General features: G+C 37.7%; 1 long non-coding RNA gene across 3 annotated transcripts in view; it reads left to right on the plus strand.

The window, feature by feature from the left end:
• LOC130542731 (uncharacterized) overlaps positions 1 to 22,241 on the plus strand; it is a 206,595-nt gene that overhangs the window by 117,405 nt on the left and 66,949 nt on the right. Inside the window, exons 8-11 of one of the 3 annotated variants that reach the window (XR_008957475.1) lie at positions 10,623 to 10,814; positions 14,900 to 14,945; positions 16,807 to 17,061; positions 22,038 to 22,101. The exons of 1 other annotated variant lie outside the window; for it this stretch is intronic. This is a non-coding gene — a long non-coding RNA (uncharacterized LOC130542731). The remainder of the gene's footprint in view (positions 1 to 10,622; positions 10,815 to 14,899; positions 14,946 to 16,806; positions 17,062 to 22,037; positions 22,102 to 22,241) is intronic. One more of the 3 variants, XR_008957473.1, reaches the window with a different exon arrangement.

Genomic DNA, 22,241 nt, shown 5'->3' on the forward strand with positions numbered 1-22,241 from the left:
CTTATTTGTTACATGGTAAAGGCCAAATGACATCATGATGTGCTGTTATGGATTAGATTTTCAGAGTAATTTGAATTGAGAAAAGTGATTGGGGAATCAAATCTTCTTTTGGGATGACAGTATCATATTAACATTGCAAAAAGTCATATAACAAAAATCTCAATTCACCTCCCAACTTGGAGAAATCTCTTAGTCCTAAGAGTAATAGTAAATATACAAAAGACTTTTTAATTAAATAGAAATTTTTATTTTGCAGCGTTGAATGTTAGCAGCAGGTAATTGATTGATTCATTAAAAAATGATTGATAATTTAAAAGAAATACATTATTAAAAATAATGACAGCACAGAGGATTTTTAGGGTGGTGAAAATAATCTGTATGATATTATAATGATGGATATATGTTATTATCCATCTATCTAAACCCTATCTAAACACCAACCTGAGGTTAAGCAATGGACTTCAGGTGATTAGGATGTGATCCTTGGTAAAAACTGTACCATTCTGATGAGTGATGGTGATAATGGAAGAGGCTTTGCATGTGTCGGGGCAGGAGGTATAGGAGAAATTTCTGTACTGCCCTCTTAATTTTGTTGTAAACCTAAAACTAGTCTAAAAAAATATTTAAAGTCTTTAAACAGAAGTTTATTTTATTTTATTGTTTTAAAGATTTTATTTATTTATGTGACAGAGAGACAGCCAGAGAGAGGGAACACAGCAGGGGAGTGGGAGAGGAAGAAAAAGGCTCCCAGCGGAGAAGCCAGATGTGGGACTTGATCCTGGAACGCCGGGATTGCGCCCTGAGCCCAAGGCAGATGCTTAACGACTGCGCTACCCAGGCGCCCCTTTAAACAGAAGTTTAAAACATCTCCCCCCCTCAAATGACAATGATGACAATTCAAATGAGATCATCATACTTAAAATGAAAAGAATCAAGGTGAACTTGAGTTATCTATTGTTACATGACAAATTACCACAAACTTAGTAGCTTCCAACAATCCACATCTATGATCTCATGGTTTCTGTGGGTCAGGAGTCTGAGCATGTCTTCTTTTGTGTCCTCTGCTTAGGGTTCACAAGGATTTCATTTAGTCAAGTCTACCACTTGCCTATGTCCTCATCTGGAGTCTTGTCCGCTTCCAGGCTCACTCAGATTGTTCCCAGAGTTCATTTATTTATAGCTGTAGGATTCATGGCAATTTGCTTCTTCAAGGGCAGCAGGAGAGAAAGTCTGTAGCAAGATGGAATCCTATATGACACACGTAATTGTGGGAGTGGCGTCTTATCACCTTTGCCATATTTTGTTGGTTAGAAGGTCACAGTTCCCACAATACTCAAGCGGAGGGGATAATGCAAGGGTATAAAGAGTAGGAGGTAGGTTTCTGAGGCCACGTACAAATCTGTCCACCCCGCAGTAAATGAAGTGTAAAACTTGCAAATAGTGTACTATTAACCCCAAGAGTTGTCACTGATGTTCAGCAAGGCAATATCGTCTATTACATAAAACTAATATAATTAATAATGCAGATAGTTTAACACTGGTAATATATGAGTATTTTTTTCTTTAAAGAAGGATCTATGCATTATCCAGCCTAATCTGATTGTTTTCTTCAGAAGAAAAATGTTCTCTTATGGGGATGAATCTATCTAATTGTTCTTTAAATTAGCACCCATTTAAAATTATTAGTTTCCCAGGGTTTACTATAACAAAGTATGACAAACATGGTGGCTTAAAACAACAGAAATTTATTCTCTCAAATTTCTGGAGACTGAACATATGAAAGCAAGTTGTCAGCAGGGGCATGCTGTCTTTGAAAGCTCTAAGGTGAGATGCTTTCTTGCGTCTTCCTAGATTCTGGTGCTTGCTAAAAATCCTTGGTATCCCCTGGCTTGTAGATGTATTGCTCCCAGTTTTCCATCTGTTACCACCTGGCATTCTCCTTGTGTATTTCTGTGTATCTTTTTCTTCTTCTTCTTCTTCTTCTTTTTTTTATAAGGACACTAGTCATGTTGGATTAAGGGACCACTGTACTCAGGTGTGATCTAAGTTTAACTTAACTAATTACATCTGCAATGATCTTGTTTCCAGATAAGGTCACATTCTGAGGTGCTGAGATGGACATGAAAATTGGGGGAACACTATTCAACTCAGACAATCCCAAAGTTTAGTAGTAGTAGTAACACCGTATGGTAGACCATTTTTGAAATAACTCTTAATGAGTCCCACCTCCCGCTATTCAACCTCTGTTACATCCCCTCATCTTTGGTGTGTGCTGGAACTAGTGGCTTTCTTGTAATAAATAGAAGAGGCATAAGAGATGGTATGTCACTTTGAGATTAAGCTGTAAAAGTCTGTGATTTTTAGTTTTTCCTGCAGACTCTGTCTTTGGCTCTTCTTACTTGCTTGCAGTGATGAAGCAAGTTGTCATGCTGTGAGCTGTACTATGGAGATGCCTGCATGGTAGAGAAGTGGGGACAACATCTGGCCAACAGTCAGTGAGAAAGTGAGGTCCTTAATCCAACCGCCGGAGAGTAACTGAGCTCTGCCAACAGCCAATGGACTGAGTTTGGAAAGAGAGCCACTACCAGTCATGTTTTAAGATGACTGCAGACCCAGCAGACAGGTGGATTGCAGCCTTCCAAGGTCCTTGTGCGCAATCTCAGAGCTCGAGGATCCTGCTACGTTGTGCCTAAGTTCCTGACTCACAGGAACAGTGAGATAATAATGTTGTTTTACAGCACTCAATTTGTTACACTTCAATAGATAACTGATATTCATTATTTCTCCCATATCATTCTCAGCAAATATTATGAAACCCGAGAATATGTTTTACATTTTCCTTTTATTTTAAAAAAGTCAAGCAAGTACAGTCTCATGTAGCTGAATATAGCATAACTTCTCACAGTGTCACTGTAAACTTTCTATGGGTGATTTGATGTCAGGTGAAATTCTTGCCTCTTATGAACTCTGAAGAAAATCCCAGAGATTTAATCATTAAGGTTTAATTAGAATTTGATAGGATTAATTATAGAGTCATATCAACAACATGATTATGCTGTATGCTTGCTTTTAAATGGAGCACTGGTGTTTTTGTCCTGGACATTGGAAATAAAAAGAAATTTATTTTGGTTTGGCAGTTTAGAATAGTTGGGTATGGTTCTATTATTGTCTTCTGAAGGTTCAGTTTATAATAACATGTGACATACCATTGTCCTATTTCTGTTTATTCTAAAAGAACTAGAAAGCTAATTTTTTAAAGTCAAGAACAAATAGTTTTCCTGGTTTTCATCCAAAGGCTACATAAACCTGCAACATAAAGCCTTGGGAAAGGAAAATTGGGTATAAATGATTCCATTTTGATTGTTTTTAATCAGTCCATTGATATTAATGCCTTCGAAAGTAAGGACAGTGGTACTAAGTCTGGTGGTACACTAGGATGTTGAAAACAATTTTAAAGAAATTACATTATTATTTTCCATTAATTGAATCATTAAAACTCTTGCTGTGCTATCAATTTTCCCTTTAAGTAATAAAGCACCGATTGCTTAATTTTGAAAAAATTTAAGCATTTCTTTGGCCAATGAACTCAGATTTTTATAAATAGTTTATTTTGAACATCTCTTTAAATAAGTCTCTGTGGCATTATTAGTTGAGCTACCTGGTTTAATATTGAAGTTGACTAGATTCTCAATCCACCGGTCGGGGCCAAATATAAATAGGCTTAGAAATCCTCAAGAATTGGGAGGAGAAAACTGAGAATGATTCCTTGAATTTATATGGTAAGGTTTTTTTAATTCAAATAATTTTTTTCCTATCTAATTTTCTGTGGAGCAGTTATTAACATATAGCTGGTTTATTATTACAACTGTTTAACATAAGAAGTGGATCTAAACTGCTGACATTACATAGCTCAAAATTGGTTATGCCCATGATAGCAGTTGTCACATTTTTCATCCTATTAGAACCTTCACAAGAGCTCTCGTGACCTTCAATGTCACATTTCAATTTTGCACCCATTACAACAAAATAAATAAAATGTTGTTCTATTAATATTTTTATCTTATTTGAGATGGAATATTCTGGGTATTTTAATTTCAATAAGATGGAAATTTCAGGGGCACTAAGATACCAAAATAAGCCAATATAATATAGTTTTAAACTTTTCTATTAAGTGCAATGCCCAAATAGTAGTTATTTGTGCTCCTTTTGTGACCAAAGACAGGCCACTTTTTTTTTTTTAAAGATTTTATTTATTTATTTGACAGAGACAGCCAGCAAGAGAGGGAACATAAGCAGGGGGAGTGGGAGAGGAAGAAGCAGATTCCCAGCGGAGGAGCCTGATGTGGGGCTCGATCCCATAACGCCGGGATCACGCCCTGAGCTTAAGGCAGACGCCCAACCGCTGTGCCACCCAGGCGCCCCAAGACAGGCCACTTCTTTTGAGAATTTCTGGACTGGTAATCTAGGGAAGAAAGGAATATTTTTTTTCTCACATGTTACTCTCACCTAACATCGAAGCTTTAGCTCCACCCTAAATTTAACTGAAATCTCAGCTCATGACCGAGTCAGATCTGAATACATGAATTATGGAACCATATATTGATTTGGGTGAGCCAGCGGGATCTCTAAACAAGGTAATTCAAACGAAGGACTGGTATTTATGTTATTGTGGTCGCCGGCTGTCAAGATGGCCCACCACGATCCTTACCTTGTAGGATCCACGTTCTTATGTCGTTTCTTCCGGTACGATTTAGAGCTGGTCAGTGTGAATAATAGAAGTCAGTGGAAGTGAAAGTGTGTGACTTACAAGTCTGAGTCATATAAGGTATTGAAGCTTCTGCCTTGGTCTTTTGGGTCTCTCATTTGGGGAAAAGCCAAGTGTTAAGGACCCACAGGCAGCCCCTGTGAGGAGGCCCATGTAGAGAACAACTGAAGTCTTCTGCAATTTGCCAGATGAATGAGCGAGCCTCTTTGGGAGTAGCACCTGCAGTCCTAATGAAGCCTTCTAATGACCAAAGCACCAGTTAAAACCTGATCCCACTCTCATAAAAGACCCTGAGATAGAACTATCCAATTAAGCTACTTCAAAATTGCCGATCTACGGATACCATGAAAGACAGTTTTTCTTGCTTTGAACCTCCAAAGTTTGGGATGATTTGTCAGAAAGCAGTAGCTGCTTACCGTAGTTACTTATTCCCCTTGAATAGGAAGATGCAGATATTTGATCTGAAAAGGTGACCTTTCGTGTACCTAGAGTATCATAGGTACTAAAAAGTATTAATTGAACATATTAATAAATACATAAATGGACACAGTTAAAAATACAGCACTGGAACTTAGTTAAGATAAAAGAAATGAATTAGCATTCTAGTGACCAGAGAAGTATTTTTATATTAAAACATTTAGCCTCATGGCATGGGAGAAGCTGCATAAAATATGTTGAACAATAGAACATGACTATAATCTCCCAACATATAGCAGAGCTGTTTATTTCCATTACAATATTATAAGAATAAAATTATAAGGGCATTTAATCTGTGGAAGAGATAGTGTAATATGAATTTTATGTGTCAACTTGGTGAGTCTATAATATATGGTTATTTAACCAAACACTAACCTAGGTGTTTCTATCAAGGTATTTTGTATATGTGGTTAACATCTATAATCAGTTGACATTAGGTAATGTTGGTGGGCCCCATCCAATTAATAAAGGCCTTCGGAGCAAGAACTGAGGTTTTTCTGAAGAAGAATTTCTGCCTTAAGACTGTAGTATCAACTTCTGCCTGTTTCCAGCCTGTTGGTCTATGGATTTCAAATTTCCTGGCCCCTACAATTGTGTGAGACAATTCCTTGAGATAAATACCTTTCTCTCTCCACACACACAGACACACACACATGCCCTATTTGTTCTTGTTCTCTGGAGAACCCTGGCTGATACAGATAATTATTTCCAGTGAGTATGGATATACTCCCTTACATTTTCTGTCTTCTTTAGTTAGTTTGATGGCAAGTGGTCAGATTGGACAATAGCCTGGGAGCAGTAGTGACCTGTGTCATATTTAGTACAAGCCACTGGGGAGTCAGGATGCTTTCTCCTTCTTTCCCTTCCAAACTGGAAGTATCTTGGACACTATGTGCCCCATAATATACCATTGCCATAAAAAAAAAAAAGGGCAGCCCACCTAGTAGTGGGCTGTGGTGTGAACAAAACCAAATCTTTGTCATGTAACTGAGATTTTGAATTTTATTATTTCACCAGTTTATCCTATCTTGAATAATACATTATCTAAATGGAAAAGAATCAGGTCATGGGCTTATTAATCAGAGGTCTTTTGGTTGTAAGCAAATGAAAAGCCATCTCAATCCATCTTTAAAAATAGAATGACTTATATAAATTGAATGGTCCAATAGTAGATCTCATTATTTATTCATAGCTGAATCCAGAGAGACAAAAAACTGTCATCAAAATTTGGGTCTCATTCTTAATTTATATTTTTCCTTTTTCTTCTCTCTCTCTCTCTTTCTTTCTTTCTTTCTTTCTTTCTTTCTTTCTTTCTTTCTTTCTTTCTTTCTTTCCTTCCTTCCTTCCTCCCTCCCTCCCTCCCTCCCTCCCTCCCTCCCTCCCTCCCTTCCTCCCTTCCTTCCTTCACAATCATAGGGAGTGATTCTGATTCACCTGACTGGGTTATGTCCCTAACTCTGAACCATTCACTCTGGCTAGGTCATGGATTAAACTCCTGGGCCAGCTTTGTTCAGAGGCATATTCTTAGAGAGGGGGCATTTGGGGAACTGGTAAGATCAGCCCCGTTCACATGATAAAGACTGAGTTAGGGGAGATTATCCAAAGGAAAACTGGGCTGCTCTGACCAGAAGTCCAAAGAAAGTCAGGCAAGCAAAAGCAATAAATTTCTACCTCAGGGGAGTAGAAGCTTATATGTCTTTTATATCAGGAGAAAAGAAGCTGGATCACATATATAGAAACAGAGATGCATTTACTGAACATGCTTTTTAAAACTGAAATGTTGTGGTGAGTGCGTGGTAAACTGGCTATGCAACTGACAATTGCCAGAATAGCTGTTGCAATGTAGTAATTCATTTATATCTGAGATAAAAGAGAGCACTTGCCACATTACGAGCATGCATATCAATAATACATCTATCAATGGACAGAAGATGTCACATCTGATTGAAAGCGCTTAAAGTGATACTACATCTCTCAAGAAATAAAAGCCAAGGGCAAGTTATTCCATATTGAAATAATAATCATAATTATTCATTATTTAGATGGTACTGACACATTAAGAACTTGTTCAGAGAGCAATTAACAAGCCGACTAGTCAGCCACATTCTAATCTATTTTATACAATCTGAGTCAAACTAGTCAAATAGAAAAACTGATTCAAATGGAAAGCTCCTTGTTTCTCAGTTATGGTATTTATATGAAAAAGTTGCTAAGAGGTTATAAAGCACATATAGGGATGTGTGTCTGTACAGATCCATTATGGATCTAGTTTTGTGATATATATTTCCATAACTAATATAGTTAAATAAAACTAAGTATGGGCACGATTCTAAATCTTTTATTTATGTAATAGTGCATTGAATATTTGCTGAAGTAAATTAAAATTTTGTAAGAAATTATTTTTCTCATTTAAAATGTTTAGAGAATAGTTTAATCAGCAACTTGGGTTGGTTGGGTGCCTTTAAGAAGAAGAAAATATTCAAATAACCCTTTCCCCCTCTCTTTTCCTTTATTTTTTTTAAAAGACAAAGTATTGACTGCAAGTATAGAAATCAAGCGTCTCCTAGAAGACGGGGAGAACAGTAAAATTTGGAACATGTTAATTTCCTGCCAAATTTCAGGAATCTGTTTCTGAATTTTAATGGGCATGACAAAACTGGAATTGGCAAGATGAAAGTTTCATAGGAGTTTGGAAGTCAACAGAAATTCAGTAAATATTGTGATATATAACACATTTAGACAAAGACAAAAATTGTTAATAAAAGTTTAAAAAGCATCTGCTTTTAATACAAACCACAGGTGAAAGCCATGAAAGCTGCACCTATAGAAAATTCTTTTTCCGAATCTCTTTCTTTGAGAAACTTGCTGTGATATTTTGATCTGTTGTAGCAGATTCTTTCCTAAGTTTTTGAATCAGGCTCACTGAACCTCTATTCAAAGTATGTTGATATAGTCCCTACCATGCCCTGGGCACATAACATGCGTTTCTCAGAGAAGTGAGGGGAATTCAGGTGTGCCTGACTCCAAAGCCCGCCTGCAGTTTCTCAGTCTGCCGTAGGGCCTTGCCTGTCACACATGACATGGGGTGTCATGGTTGTGCTGCTCTGTTTCTGATGATTCTCTGTTCACTCCTCCCTAATATGCATAGGCGCCCCATGGAGCACTTTCAGTCACCTGATTTCTGATCCCTTACCTAGTTTCAAAATTGCAACAAGAATCATGCTTTTTTTTTTTAATAATTTTTATTTTGTTATATTAGTCACCATACAGTACATCCCCAGTTTTCGATGCAATGTTCCATGATTCATTATTTGCATATAACACCCAGTGCACCATGCAATATGTGCCCTCCTTAATACCCATCACCGGCCTATCCCAGTCCCCCACACCCCTCCCCTCTGCGAATCATGCTTCTTAACACTGAATCACCTTGGCTCTGAAGTCTCATAGGAAGCAGAGGCCTCATGTCAGTAAATTAGCTCTGTTATACTAGCTGTGTGATCCTGGACAAATGCTGTAGTCTGTTAGTGCCTCAGTCTTCTTTCTTTATTCCTCTCATTTATCCATGAGATCTTCTGACCTCTTAGCCCAGCTTTGTGGAATTTCTAGTGATGCCGATGAATTTGACCTTATGTTAAATTATCTTGTGTTTTTCTGTTTTTTAAAATAATTCTCTTATATTAGGTATGATTTTGATTTGCAACTTTGGGGGAACAATAGGCAACATTTTTTTTTTTTTTTTTTTTTTTTTTTTTACAACTGAATGTGGATTGGAGGCCCCCTATGTTTAGTGTAATCTTTTGTGTGTGGGGATGGGGGTGGTAGATCATGACTTTTCTTTAGGGTTGTGCCAACATTTGAGCGTGTGGAAAAGTGGGGAGAAGACCCTGGTCCTTCATCCATCGCACTGGTTGTCATTCAATATTCCTCTTATCAAGTGGTGCTGTTTGGAAGAATGGCTTCTCTCCCATTTTTGAGGTATTGCTGCTCAGGAAGGACTCAGGTGGCTCCACACAGGTTTTCTGTGTGACCTCAGGGGTTATGTAGACACTGTTCTCTGTGAAGAAGAGTCTTGGGTCTTTGAAGCCAGGATTCCACAGATGTCTGAAAGCTTTCTCACCTCTTTAGTCCCTGGTGCTGAGCACTCAGGTTTGTGAACGTGCACCCCATATAAAATTCATGAAGTCCTCCAGTGTCTTCACTAGTCTCCCAGGAGCTATTCTTTCTTCTCTCGGAAGAGCCATTTTCTAAAATTACTCCAAGCACAGCCTCTGTTCCCTCTCCCCGCTGGTCTGACCCAACCTAGTAACTGCAGTTGCTTTGAGTCCTAACAAAAGCCTAAATATTCTTGATGCCCAACCACCTCTTTCTGCCTCTGAAACCCAAAGCTGTCAACAGGCCCTAGAGGTAAAGAAAATCAGAGTACAATGTGGGAAGTTCCTATTTCTAAGGGTTTGGGTGACAGTAATGATATTAAAATTGCATTTTTTCTGAGAGTCTCATATAGGAGTGGGGTGAAGACAGAAGTTATTATCTCGGTACATTATCCTGCAACATTGTTCTTCATGTGTATTTTAAGAGGATGTCAAAAACTGTAAAGCAGGGATCGTGAATGCTTAACTTTCGCAGCCACTGCTTGCTGCCTCCCCCATGACAGATAGAGCTAATTACTCGGTTCTGTCAATGGTCTACACTTGCTTGTTAATTCTCAACGTGATGGGAAAGACAGCCAGTACTAATGAATTTGATTCAGAAATTGAAATCAGAATACGCTTACCATCTGTTCCCTAAATATTATATAATGTGGAAAATTCTGAAATTTAGTGCTGGTGCCAAAGGGGTGGGGCAGAGGGGAAAGATGAAGGGATGATTGATTGAAGTTCTGTGTTTCAGAAAGGTCCTAGGGAACATGGACTCACTTTGAACCTAGAATTTGCTCTGCAGCCTTTGTTATGAGTACTTTTATGTTGTGGGTCCATCCGAGAAAAGGTCTTGGGAGACAGATATATTCTAAAGAAACATTTAAAAATCCTGTGCATTTCTTGGTTGAAAAATGAAATTTCTAGACAAGAAGCTGGAAAAAACATTTTTAGTGGTCTACCTCTTCCTTTACCAGTGACGAAGACTCTGTGAGACCAAATTAATACCATAAAGTTAATAAGACAATTTAAAGAAAATAGAGAAGAGTTGGATGGTCCTAAAGATAGTATCATGGACCCTTCTCTAAAATAGAAACATACATGATGAACCAATCAGTGCACTAATGCTGTGAATGGTCTGGTACATCAGGGTTCTCCAGAGAAACAGAAGCAATAGGAGATATAGATCTATATAAGCATTCCTAAGATTTTTGGCTTTTCTTCCATGTATTTCTTATAAGGAATTGGCCGGTGCGATTATAGAGGCTGAGAAGTCCCAAGACCTTCGGACTGAGTCCTTAAGTGGGAGACTCAGCAGAGCTGATGGCATAGTTCTCGTCTGAGCCTGTCAGGCTTTAGATCCTGAAGAGCCAATGTCTCAGTTTGAGTCTGAAGGCAGGAACAGGTTGAGGTCCCAGCTGGAGGGTCGTCAGGTAGGAGAAACTCTCCCTTCCTGGGGGCGGGCCTTTGTTGTTGTTCTCAGGCCTTCAACAGCGTGGATGAGCCTGGCCCACCCCTTAGAGAGGGCGCTCTATTTTACTCCGATGATCAGTTTAAATGTTAATCTCACCCCAAACACTCTCACAGAAACACCCAATTATGTTTGACCAAATATTGGGGCACCCTGTGGCCCAGTCAATTTGATATATAAAGTTAGCCATCACACCTGGGAACTCTTTTTCCTAAAAGAAAAGAACTAAAGACAATGAGATTTTTACCCTTTGGGTCTAGTTTTTTTAAACATTATCCAGGCTGCCACTTATTTTTTATTAGTATCTATCTATTTATCTATCTATCTATCAATCTGGATGTCTAGTTTTCCTAAAAAGATTTTATTTACTTATTTTTTAAGATTTTATTTATTTATTTATTTATTTATTTACTTATTTTAGACAGAAGAAGAGAGAGGGAGTGGGACAAGCAGACTCCCTGCTGGGCACAGAGCGCAATGCCGGGACCCTGAGATCATGACCCGTGCAGAAATCAGGAGTCAGAGGCTTAACAGACTGAGACTTCTAGGCGCCCCTCCCTGAGAGGATTTTAGTAGACCATCCAGATTTGCTAGCATTGCAATTACCAGTGTTAGTTCAGGGTGTTACACAGATAACCGCTGCTCATTAAATAAAAGCATGTTCAATTCCAGCTCAGAAGATGACATTATCTAACCTAATTCCAAGAGGCCAGCCTATCCAAACACTAAGAATACCACTGCATTATTCATATGTTTGCAATTTTTTCACTTTAAGGTCTCATGTACATCTAATTTGTGTTATTTAATGTGTATCAGAAATCCACACACAGGCACACTTAATATTAAACCATGCAATGAATTTTAAAGTAAAATTTCCCTGTAGAATTTTCCATGTATCTGTATTACTCCTTTATGCCCATTTTCCTTTCCCCCCAATTTATCTAAATGGCATTTGACAACTAACTTCAGATATTTGGTAAGCATTCCTAAGATTTTTGGCTATTCTTTCCTTTATTTTCTAATGTAAAAGACAAGCAGCTGAGAGAAAACAGAACCAAATTTGGCTGGCCCTGATACAAATTTCAACTATTTATGTTCCACAGCTACCAACCAAACTTACTGTTAAGAAAATATTAACCTTAGCCACAATCTCAATTTTATCGTATCCACAAACCTTGGAAACTCTGAAACCAAAACTAATTACACCAAGAGTTAAATCTAGTTTAGTGGGCATGTGAATTTATAAAATAACAAAATCACAGGATAATCCTTACTTTTCTAATTCTTTTCTGGAAAATGCATTATAAACACACTGTATTTTCCCACAGGAACCTAAAATTGCGAATGCATTCCTACTCAGTTACTCACCATCAAATAAGTCATGGTTGTGACTAGCAACACATGATGAAAGCAAAGATAAAATGATAAACCTGTAATAAACTTATTAATAAAATTGTTTTAGAAGTGCTATAGGATTGGGAAAATGTTTTTTGAATATTTTTTGAGATTTTGCTTAAAAAATTCTCTAAAATGTTGGCAAGTAATTTAAAATATTAAAAAAAAAAAAAAAACCCAAAACAACAAAACCGACCACGAACGACACTCTGGAGGTCACAGAAAACATGGATACAGACCTCCATATAGATCATCAGTCCCTAAGCTTCCTTGCAGTTCAACCACGGGCTTGCACAAACAAACTGATACCCAGAGAAGTTAAACAACTTGTCCTAGAACACACAGCAAGTCAGAATAAGAGCTGGGACTAAAAATCAGTCCTTTTGACTTTAGCTAATGTTCTTTCTATTTCGGAGAAGGAACAGTTGGAGATGCACTTTTAAAAATGGGCAAGACTGTGGGTAGAGAGAGGGCATCCTGCCCCAAGTATCCTGCAATCAGTGAAACCAGCCAGTTCCCAGCGTGAGCAGGAAAGTAGTCGGGACTGCAAACAGGGACAACCTACCGAGCTCTCCTCTTCCACAGGACGCAGGCAGGCAGGGTAAGGGCAATGAATTCCTATCTCTGCTCCAGACTCCTGTCATGTGGCCTTTTAAATTCATTTATTCAAACGTCTTTGTTTAATGGCTGCTATAGTCTACATTTCTGTGGGAAATATAAATGTAACATGTTTTCTGACATCCAGAAATGGAAACAATTTAAAAAGCGAAGCTAACATCCATTTGACATAGATAAAATGAAGTTGCTAACTACACAGCAACCGAACAGGTCAATAGTAAGGTTGATTGCCTTAGAATTGATCTCGGCTCTGGGACTGATTGGAATGAGCCAGGCAGCTTAAAAAGTACCCATGGAAGTTTTACTGCAGACTTGTTTCTGATCCATTTTCTTGTAGCAAGCAGAAACATTTAAAATTATGCTGTTAACCTTATTCTATGCTCAATGTTATGTTTACCCTTTTAAAATTTAGACATTGCAGGGGCGCCTGGGTGGCTCAGTCGTTAAGTGTCTGCCTTTGGCTCAGGGCGTGATTCCAGCGCTCTGGGATTGAGCCCCATGTCAGGCTCTTCTGCTGGGAGCCTGCTTCTTCCTCTCCCACTCCCCCTGCTTGTGTTCCCTCTCTCGCTGGCTGTCTCTCTGTCAAATAAATAAATAAAATCTTTAAAAAAAAATTTAGACATTGCAGCATTTAAATATTTGAAGGCATCGGTAAGTACTTCAGAGGTTGAGGAGAGGTCCCTTCTTACTCATCTCTTTGTTCTATCTTTAGGCCTCTTCTTTTCTACATCAACTTTATACATAAGGGACAGCTTTAAAAGAAAAAAAACCTCAAGATGGATTTATGCAGGGAGAGACAGGCAAGTCCCTAAGTCATACACAAACTGTTGGGCAACATAGACTTTCTTTAGCTGGGAGGTCTGCCTCGTTTGTCTGCCCTTTCAAGCCTGGAGAAGTTTTGTTAGATGAACCTTCTGTGGGCATTATAGACTAAGCAGGTAAAGGTGCTGCGAAAAGAAGTTCGGGTGTCAATCAGGCAGACCTGAATGAGCAAGAATACCTAAAATATTAAACAGAAAAGAAAATCGTGTCTGGTACTATTTCCTAGTTGACAACTAAAATTATTCAGATTTCCCGTTATCTACTCCAAACCCTCTCTATTTTTAACCAGAAAAAACCCAAACCAAAACAAAACTTTAACAGGTTTCCTTTAACAGGAAATGTTTTTCTTTTTCTATTTTTAACTGAGTTTTCTACTATAATACATCGTATTTCATAATTACTGAGTTTGTGCTACTATCTATTCATGTGTTGATTTTATACAAACATAGACATACAGTAATTTTCTTTTTTTTAGATGAATGACTAATAATTTCATTTACATTTTCCTGATATTTGAGGAGTATCTAGTTTTTCTAATGCAAATCTTAGTTTTGCATATGAATTAACAACGTGCCATATCCTGTGTTATATACTAACCCTGAATGTTCTCCTTTGGTGATCTTTTCTCTGTCTGGTATTCCAATATGACATAGTGATTTGGATCTTGTCTCTGTCACTTGCTAGCTGTGTGACCTTAGGCCAGTTACTTAACCTCCATGGGCCTCAGTTTCTTCAGCTGAAAATGGGAATGATAGCAATAACACCTTCTCATGAATTGTTATAAGAATCAAATGAATTGGGGCGCCTGGGTGGCACAGCGGTTAAGCGTCTGCCTTCGGCTCAGGGCGTGATCCCGGCGCTGCTGGATCGAGCCCCACATCAGGCTCCTCCGCTATGAGCCTGCTTCTCCCTCTCCCACTCCCCCTGCTTGTGTTCCCTCTCTCGCTGGCTGTCTCTATCTCTGTCGAATAAATAAATAAAATCTTTAAAAAAAAAAAAAAGAATCAAATGAATTAACATTATAAAACGTATGAACAGCGCCAGATACATAGTAAGTGCTACATACATGTTTGTTAAATGAATAAAACACTTTTCCATCATCTAAATATATATGTAAATACCTATGCAACACCAGATGGTTTTCAACTGAGAGATTAACTTCTTTTCTTCTCTGGTCCTCATTTTTCTTCTTCTTCTCCCTTCTCCTATTAGGATTCAGAAGAACAAAATAAGAAATCACTTGGGAAGACTGACTTGTGTACGCCACCGTTTCAAACCTGAGATTACAAATTGTAGCATACTTTGGAACAAGTAATAGAAGATTCAGTTCCATCCCACTGGTTTAAACTGGCTCACAAAGTCATGCACGAAAGCAGAATGGGTGTCAGGGCTGGCTTAACTCCGGGAGTGTAGCTCTTTTTTTTTTTTTTTTTTTTTTTTGCATTTTCCTGACTTTGTTCCTTTTAGTACAACGGGTTTTTCTTTAGGCTGAGTTGCCTCATGGCAGCTAAATGCCCTTTGGAGGCTCGAGACTCCCTATAACGGAGCATAGAGAAGATGAGGGGTAGTCTGTTTTGCTTTTAAAAGCAAAGAATTTTCTCGCCAGAAGCATCCAGAAAAACTTCTTGATGACTTCCTGGCCCATATTAGGTTACAGGCTAATTCCTGAATCAATTTTTGAGGCTGGGGACTACCATGAACTAACTGGATTAACGGAACTAATCTTTACTCTGGAGGATAGGATTACTTTTAGATAAATGAGGCCCAATTCCGGCGCTAGGGTCCATCAACTTCCTTTTAAACCATCGGTAATGGTGTGAGGAGTCGATGTCTGGACAAGAGTGGAGTCGTGTCAGAAAGGTGGAGGGGGAATAGATGCTAGTAGACAACCACTGATGTCTACACATCGGTTATGTTCTCTATAGCAGGAGACTGGTGAGGCATCACCGGCAGTAATAGATGTCTAAACGAGGAAACAGTTAGGGCCAGTGCACCTTCAGATTCCACAAGTGCTATTTTAAGTTCTAGACATCATTTTTAGGATTTCCGTGGTTATTCACACCAGGCATAATCAAGACTATGTCAGCAACCTTGTCCGTCCATGGTACTGACTCGGGCACCAGGCTCACACAAATCTAACTGCAGTTTCTGGGCTTATATATTTATTTAATTAACATAGTATTAAATGTGTTTCTTCGTATTTTGAAAGAATTTTAAATTTGTAGAACATTTGCAGGAGTGTGCAATGAACTTTTTTCTCTGAACCATTTGAAAGTTACTGACATGACGCCTGCTACGCTCCAATACTTAATGTGTAATTCCAAAAGCAAAGACGTATTGCTACCCAAACATCATATAATCGTCAAAGTCAGGACATTAATATTCCTCTATTACTTCTAACTTGTTGCTGAGCCCATTTATGTTTTGATACTTGTCCCAATAAGAGGATTATAGCAAAAAAGATCCAGTCAAGGATCTTGTGCTGCATTTAGCTGCCGCTTCTCTTCAAGCTCCTTCAGCCTTGAGTCTCAGTCATCCTCGACTTTTACACGCCAGTTATTTGGTAGAATACCCTCAATTTGGGTGTGTTTTATGTTTCCTTATGATCGATTCAGATTACGTATATGTGGCAGGAATGTCACAGAATCACAGAAGTGACAGTGCGTTCTTTTTACTGCATCCTATCAGGTGGTCTGTGATTTTAGATTGTTCCAATATTGGTGATGTTTACGTTGAATCCTTGATTAAAGTGGTGTCTGTCAGGTTTCTTCACTGTTAAGTTACTCGATTCTCTTTATAATTAATAGGAATTTGGGAAGAGTGTGCGCGCAGAGGTAGACTGGGCTTCAGGCCTAGTTTAATGCAAATTTTTTTCTTTTTGCAAATTCTTTGATTCTTTTAATATGCAATTATGTAAATATCCCATTCTCTGTCAAACTTCCACTCACTAGTTTCAGTATCCATTGATGTCTTTTGGCTGAATTCATTGTGTTGTAATGGTAGTGGTTGCCAAATATTTGATTTTTCTAATTTAGGCATTCCTTCTATATTTATTAGTTGCCCTTCTAGTGTAAGGTTCTCATTTACTTATTTGTTTGTTTCTCTCTTTACATTGATAGGGGCTCACAAATTCATATTTCATAAAACGGACTGTAATGTGATTATTTAGTTTGATGCTCACGTTGGTCTTCCCGTGGTCAATGGAAGTTCCTTCATACAGGCTTCTGTGTCAGTTTGGCACATCCTTTTCATTCATCGAGTATTTTATTACTTTCCAACACAAAAGGATGTTCCAGACTCATTTGGTACTTTCCAGCTCCAGCCCCAGAATCAGACGCTTCTCTGATGGGCCCTGCTTCTTTTCATGGAGAATGGTATGTAGAAACCAAGATTTGGGTGCTGGTTATGCTCGTTGTTATTGGGTGTTCCTCTTCCCAGATCTCTCAGTAGTCAGAGGTAGGGAAAATATTTGAGTTCCATATTCCGTCTCTCAATTCAGTGTACCTCAAATTTAATTTTAGCTTTGCTGGAGGCATACTTGTCTTAATCGTGTAGAAGATATTGGATTACGCACAAGATGCTTCTATGAAATGTCCAACTGTATTAGTTTCTGATGGCTGCTGTAGCAAATTACCAGAAACTTGGTAGTTTAGAGGAACACAAATGTGTTCTAACGCTGTAATAAACATCGGAAGTCTGAAATCGGTTTCACTGGACCAAAGTCAAGATGTTGGGAGGACTGATTTCTTCTTGAGGCTCTGCGGCAGAGTTCGTTGCTGTTTTCCAGAGGCCATCTATGTTCCCTGGCTGGCAGGTCCTTCTTCCATCTTCAGAGCTCATCCCTCTAATCTCTGCTTTTCTCTTCCAGTCTCTGCAGTTGGCTTTCTCTCTTTCTGACTCTGACTCCTGCTTCACTCTTTTTGGGACGCTTGTGATTACCCAGATAAACGCCTCATCTCAAAATTCTTAATTTAATTCCACCTCAAAGTCCCCTTTGCCATGTAAAGAGACATAGGCACAAGTTCCAGGAATTAGGACAGGAACATTTTTGGAGCCACTACCCCACCAACACTCAGCTAGTCCCTCTGCGTTTTCTATTTGTTTAGCATAAATTTCACTTTTGAATTGTATTAACCTGGACACTTGGATTTGCAAGTGTTATAAAACAACAACTTGGTGTGGGCAGAAAAAGGGGGACTTCATTGGCTTTCATAAATGAAAGCTGCAGGCCTCTGTTCTATGCTGATGAATCCAAGGAGTCTCAGATGTTGACAGCATTTTTCTCTCCGTCCTTCATCCCTGCTTTCTCTGGTGTGTCTTCTCAGCCTGGCTGTCATCTCCTATTGCTAAGATGGCCTCTAGTAGCTCCAGGATTTATTCGTCCATTTTGGAACTCCAGGATGTACAGAGATTTTTTTCCCCCTCGTGTCAATAAAATCTAATTAGTGAGTTTCATTGATCTAGCTTTAATGGGACTCTGTAAATCAAAATGTTTGCTGCTGTTACTGAAACTGCAACCATTTGATATATTTTTAGTTATTTACCACTTGATATATTATTAATTTGCTTATTCATTTGTTTTTCTCAACTTCTTCTATCTCCCTCTTCTTTTTTCCTTCCTTTCCTTTTAAACATTCTTATTTAAAAAAGAATCAGATAGTATATCTCTGATTTTTATTAAGTGTCTCTTAACTTATTTTTACTTGTTTTTGGAGATAAAAATAATTTAGTAAGAAAATATGATCTTAAGATTTTTTTTGTAGTTGATAACTTTATTATTTAACAATTATTAATTGACTAATTTAATTACTAACTATTATATTTAATAAATGTTTTTCTTAAAATGATTTTTATAATAATGCATTTAAATTGTTCGAAGTTCCTTTCTTATGTGTTAGTGAGCCCTGAGGTGAGAACAGAATGCATGGTGTTAAAGACACTTAGACATATAAAAATATATAAAAATTATATTTACAGTGAAGAGGTTAAAAGCTGCATATGCTGTTAGCATTTTCTATGCTGTTTATTTTTTTGGGTTTTATGTTAGTGCTTTCTTTTGTTTCTGTAATTGAAAGTTTTATGAAGTGTAAATAGATTTGGACCATGTACTGATTTGAATAGGCAATGTATGCTGACTTTACTGGTAGATCTTTTTCAAAACTTCTAGTACCAAATATCCTATTTATTTCTAGGAATAAGCACATGTCAAATTCAAACAAAACCAAGCTTACTTGAATACACTTTAAAAAAATGGAAGTTTTAAAAAGGCAAGCTTTACTGACTTCTAAGATTACTTTTTATTAAAATTTCAAACTCCTATTGTACTTTTATTTGGAAGTAGACCTCATAAGTGTTTTAATGCCTCTTTCATCAGAACTTATACTCCTTTGAGGGAGGGAGAAGGAGAAATGGGCACAAAAATGGAGCTTGATCAATACTTTCAGATTGATTGATATTCACATTATAAACCTGGAGTCTGTTACTTAACAATGCCTCTTTAATTGAAGCACCATAATAAAAACTTGGCTTTTTCATATTGTGGATATATCAGTTGCTGTTTTATAGACTATGACCGTCAAAAACTTGTAGCCTATAGATACTATTATATTTTGCATAATAAAAATAATTTTTTTGGTTCAGTGTAGAAGCATTATATTGAGATAGTGGGATACAGAGTGTGCAATCATGGGGCAACTTAGTCTTTATCTCCAGTATTTTTTTTTAAGATTTTATATATTTATTAAAAAGAGAGAGAGTGGGAGAGAGAGCAAGCACAAGCAGGGGGAGCATCAGGCAGAGGGGGAAGGAGGCTCTCCACTGAACAAGGAGCCCGAGGCGGGACTTGTACCCAGGAGGCCGGAATCATGACCTGAGCCAAAGGCAGACGCTTAATCAACTGAGCCACCCAGGCGTCCCATCTTCAGTATTTTTAAAAAATTTTCTATTGAGTCAATTCTCCTCTTGCCTTGTGGATAAACTTAAAGCTAGTTTCATGACTTTTCAGGTTACTTTTAGGTCCTTTTAGTCCACTGACAATCTCAGGTCATTCAAATATTTATTTTCATGGAATGGAATTTTTAAGTTCAGTGAAGCTAAAGATTATCCCCTTCCCAAGGTTGTGAGAACGGCTGTGGAAAGAGCGGGCTAGTTAGCTTCTTTTTTTTTATTTCTTCAGAGAGTGCTTCTTCTCTTTTCTCACTCTGGAAACAGCCTCTCTGCTCCTTCTCTGGAGTTGGAAGAGGTGTGGGGAGGGCAGATATTGACACTGCTTGTCTGGCACGTAACTGCTGGTTTCCTCTGGCCATGTCAGATGTGTGATGCCAAGTCTTACTGGAAAAAGTGTTCTTGTGTGTTCCTGGGAGAACACCACACCTTCCTTCCTCCATTGTTGGAGATCTTGCACCCATATTTCCTTGATGCTGATGAATACATTTTCTGGCTGACTGTTTATAGTTTCTCCATCAGCTCTTAGGAATCTAGAAGGTTTATTCTCTGCTGGGTTATCTCATATGGGAAGGCAGTCTTCTTGGGCAGGACAACACCCAGGCCATTTGTCTCTTGCGTCAGGAACACATCAAATTTACTGGAACCATCTCTCTTGACTCTGCCTTCAGAGCGAAGTCAGCCGTGGTCTGCTGTCAGGCAGCCGCGATCCCCAGACTCCAGAGAAAATATGCCAACTTCTCTGAATAGGTCATCAATGCCCCTTTCCACAATATATCTTCCAAAGTAGCTACAAAAAAATCTGTAGGAGAGGAGAAAGATGAACTTTACCTATATAAGTAAATATTTTTTGTATCAAGTAGTCTGCTCAAGTTTCAAGGCATTTGCAAAATGAGTGCTTGATCAAGTTCATTCAACTCAACAATTAGCCCTTATTGGTACTGCAGTTTCATTCATCACCACTTTGTAAATAACAACAGCTGGTTTATAAATATTATGCAAATCATAAAATGCTCACTTATTATCAACAGTTTGTTAATGGACTACTAAGAAGCCAGAAAAAAATATTGTCATTTCAACAATTACATCAGTAAAAGGGACAAATTATAAGTATTATAGGCATATAAGTATTAATATATACTTGACTCCAAAATCAAGACAATAGCTTTTTCTTAAAAAAATAAAATAATCCTTAGTTTGGTATGCTGTGAGATTTATACATTATTTCTAGAATTTATCATTTTGCATCATTTACATGTACATACCTTTAAGGCCAGCCATTCTACCTGTAGAAATTTATCCTTGGGGCGCCTGTGTAGCGCAGTCATTAAGCGTCTGCCTTAGGCTCAGGGCGTGATCCCAGCGTTCTGGGATCGAGTCCCACATCGGTCTCCTCCGCTGGGAGCCTGCTTCTTCCTTTCCCACTCCCCCTGCTTGTGTTCTCTCTCTCACTGGCTGTCTCTCTGTCACATAAATAAATGAAATCTTAAAAAAAAAAAAGAAAAAGAAATTTATCCTTAAAAGATAGATAAGTATGTTGTGTGTATTTTCGCATATGTCATTTACTGCATTTTTTTTTTTTTAGTATGGAAAATCAGAAAATACCTAAATGTTCATTGGTAGATATTGCTTAAATAAATCAGGATAAATCTATATAATACTTTACAACCACTAATAATTGATGTATATCCTTATTTTTTCACACTTAAATAATTTCCCAAAATATAGTTAATTGGGGAAATAGTCTACAAACGGATGTGGATAGTATTATTCCATTATTGTAAAAAAAAATATAAATATTTTTATATATGGCCAGGGAATTCTGGATGGATATGCATTAAATTTTTATAGTGGTTGCTTCCAGTGGTGGGGTTCATATATTCATATATATTTCTTTAAATGGGCCTGAGCATTATGCTAGAAACTGGGGATATAAAGGAGAAAAAAGATGAAATTGTTGCCCTAATACAGCTTATGTTCTAGACATTAAATGAATAAATATAAACTAAAGTTATTATAGACTGAAACAAAGAGTATTTTATATAGGCAATAGCTATATCTCATAGATTGTGATATATTTTTATTTTCATTTATTTCAAAATACTTTATTGTTTCCCCTTTGAATATTCTTTGACCCAGGGGTTGTTTAGAACTGTGCTATTTAATTTCCTAATAATTGGAGATTTTTGGATATATTTCTGTTATTGAATTCAAATTGAATTCCACTGTGGTCATAGAACATACTTTGTATAACTTGATTTATAGCTTTTTAAAATGAGTAGTACATTGGAATTAATCTTATTGATTTGGCCTATTTTCCCCTTAAAACCTTCCTTAACCGTTCTGGCTTTCCTGACAGCCTGCTTTCTTTTCTTAAATCATCAATAAATATTTCTTTTTTTTCCAGTGCACATTCATCCAAGTTAATGGCTGTATGTCCCATTGGGGGAAGGACTGGGGAAATCATCATGGTATGTAATGCGGGACCTTATTTCTAGGGGTCTGGCTGTCTTTTCAGGCCAATGGGTTCCAATTCTAGACTTGCAAATCAGCTCAGGTCCAGGAACTGAGCAAAAGCTTGTACCTTTTTATTGGAATGATAACCAATTAT

This window comes from Ursus arctos, unplaced genomic scaffold (assembly GCF_023065955.2).
Source record: "Ursus arctos isolate Adak ecotype North America unplaced genomic scaffold, UrsArc2.0 scaffold_5, whole genome shotgun sequence".
Classification (NCBI taxonomy): Eukaryota; Metazoa; Chordata; class Mammalia; order Carnivora; family Ursidae; genus Ursus; species Ursus arctos.